Source organism: Lathyrus oleraceus, chromosome 6 (genome assembly GCF_024323335.1).
Source record: "Lathyrus oleraceus cultivar Zhongwan6 chromosome 6, CAAS_Psat_ZW6_1.0, whole genome shotgun sequence".
Lineage (NCBI taxonomy): Eukaryota > Viridiplantae > Streptophyta > Magnoliopsida > Fabales > Fabaceae > Lathyrus > Lathyrus oleraceus.
The window spans coordinates 43,619,258-43,622,202 of NC_066584.1; the positions used below are offsets into that span (position 1 = coordinate 43,619,258).

Sequence of the window (2,945 nt, forward strand, 5' to 3'; positions counted from 1 at the left end):
ACTCTCTCTAACGACTACTCTCTCTTCGTCTCACTCTCTCTCACCAAAAAAACCTCTCAATCGAGCTCTCTCTATCTCATGTCGCCCTCACGAAGTTTCTCGCGCCCCCAACCTTCCCCAAAACTTCATTCTATATGTAACAGAGGCAAAGGCTACTAAAAAAGCTCACCTTCGACGGTGACGGCGAACTCAGGTAATGCTCGAACCTTCCCCTCACTTCCTCAAATGCTCGTGTTCTTTTATCACGGGATTAGATTTCTCTCTTTGACTGATTTTTGATGTAGGGTTTTATGATTTGGCCGCCTCCCTCTCTTTGATTTTTTTCGCTTTGAAAATTAGGGTTTGCTCGTGGTAGTTTTTTCTCTCCGCCTCCGATTCTCTCCTCTGTTCTCACTCGCTCCTTTTTATATCCACGGCTTTAGGGTTTCGGTTGGTGTATAAAGGCTCAAAAGAGAAAGCTTCCAGAAGTGCTTTCATGCTCAGAAGCGAGTTTGTCCTATCTGATGATAGGTTTTGGAACAGGTAATCAGAGCTTAAGCTTTTTCCAATCGCTTTTTGTCCCAATTCCAATTTGGGAACTTTCTTGAATTTTCAACGCTTTACTGATTACCTTATTTTGTTACTGCAGTAAAAACATAGAAGATTCCAAAAGCATGTCCGGTTTTGACCACAGCTCAGGTTGCAGTTTCGGTTGACATGGTTGATGGTTGAGTACGAGTCATGTATTGGATCTTCTAGGCTCTGCCTCTGTCGATGCAGATTTTATGGTTGTTGAAGATGTAGGATTAGACTTTTGGGTAATTAAACCTGCTACAGAAGACTTCTGGTTATTTAAACCTGCAACAAGGGGGCGGCAGCCTTAGGACCTTGTGGAGAACCCAACTCCTCTGTTACTTCTCTCTGGAACTGACTTGAAGATGTGCTAGAGGAAGGAGATGGGTTCCTCAAACTGTGGTTCTGTAGCAGCAGCTGGTTGGCCTTTCGCAGGTGCAGGTTTACGGACTCTCACACCTGGTCTTTGCTGAGCAGGGCGAGGTGCTGGTGTTGATTGTGCTGTAACAAACTTCAAAATGTCATAAATTCTAGTCTGACCATAACCAGCAGCTCTTTACCAAGTTTGACATCAACAGGTTCAACGAGCTCTTTCTGTTCTTTCTCTTTGAATAGGTAACTCGTCTGCTGCTTGAGTTTTCAATCCTCTTGATCTCAATCTTACCCCTTCCCATCTTTTTGTTGTTCTTAGATGGTTCAGATGACCGTTCGAGTTGCTTACTACAAGCACTGGGATGCCGCGAGATGTGCAGATGTCGGTGACATTGCTAATACCATCAAAGAATGGGCCATGAACAACAGGCTTGCCGATCGTAACCAGGTAAAATGAAAACTTCAATGAAATGCTATTAATCGCCTTCGGAACAGAGAGAACTTAGTAATGCAACACACTTTACATGATTTGTTATGCAGAAATTCCTGAAGAGACTGGTTGATGATCATGGAAGCATCAGAATTCACCTTGGAAGATAGAGATTTCAATTGTTCTAAAGCTTTATGTAGACGGAACTTTTGAGTTTGATTCAATTGTAACTGAATTCCTCCGGGTTTTTTATGTTTCAGGATATTCCTGTGCTACAAATGCCTCAACAAGCTTCTGCACAGTTTCGAAAACCTGGTTGTTGTAATGAGTGCGGTGACGGAAACCCGGTTGTTGTAATTTTGTTGTGGGTTTCAATAATTCAGCTCTCATACCCTTGTTTCTTTTAATACTTGAATTAGATCTTCCATGAATGAATGGTGGTGGCTGTTGTGTTTCAAAACATATTTAATAGAAACACTAAAAATATGGCTTGTTTCAACTGGTTTTGCAGGTGGTTGCTGCTGGATATTCTTACTGTCACGGTTGCTGCAGGATATTCTAGCTGTGACCTCGCTTCCATCTGATACATAATTGGATAAATCCGGATGTTCAACTACATAACTTGACTTCAACATATTGCATCCAAATTCCACAAGAATATCCTGTACTGCATTCGAGAGATTGCTTCCATTTATCATTTTCAATTGTTTGGAAGGTCTTGAAAGAAATCCAGACGCGGATGGTAAAATTGGCCGATCCCTAAATAGTTGCAATGTTCTGTCTGTTACTGCAATCCACATTCAATTCTGATAGCTTCCAACAGTTCAGGAGACACACTTGGCTTTCTTTTTCCAGCAATCGAAAGCCTGCTTTTTTACTTCCTGTCTGTTTCTTTCCTGGAAATATCACATATCTTTGTACTCTTCTTTCTCATGTGATGACTTAATTTGTGGTTGATCCTTTGTAGATCACACACATACGAAAAGAGTTTGGCATGAACGCTCTCGCTTGCAACTGCTGGATAATTAAACAAACTGCTTTTGGAACGGGGAACAATGACGGCTGCGCATCGGTGTTTGAATGGATCTTATTTTTGGTTATTCTTTTTTGTAAAAATGATCACAAATATTCGGAATTCTCTTGATCATATGCTCTTGTGTAGACCGTGCAATAATTTTAACTCTATTCATTTCGTTAACAAATTACATCTTTTCCAACCAAATGAAAAACACTGTGTTGAAGTGTAACTTGTAAGTGATGAACTTCAAATAATTTATGCACTTCAGAGAGAGAACTTCTGGAATAACTTCTGAAGAAAGATTAGGAACAACCAGATTTATTATGTTTAATATATGCAGGGCTTCCGAATGCTCATGATGTATGCCATGAAGTTTGATGTATGTAGCATAAAATGTATATGAATAACCAATGAGGCATAATGTAATGCTTATGTAAAATGCTTGTTTTAATATGTAAAATGTGCTCATGATATATAAATATTAATGGAATGAAGTGTATGAGAATGTAGCATTTATAAAATGGAAAGGATTTTTAGGCATAATCCAAAACTAACTTAAATATCAATTTAAAT

General features: G+C 39.5%; 1 long non-coding RNA gene across 1 annotated transcript; it reads left to right on the plus strand.

The window, feature by feature from the left end:
- The first annotated feature begins 1,677 nt into the window (after positions 1–1,677).
- Positions 1,678–2,601, plus strand: LOC127091700 (uncharacterized). Its single transcript, XR_007791978.1, has 3 exons — positions 1,678–1,718; positions 1,866–2,237; positions 2,322–2,601. It is a non-coding gene; the product is annotated as an uncharacterized LOC127091700 (long non-coding RNA).
- Positions 2,602–2,945: the final 344 nt, after the last annotated feature.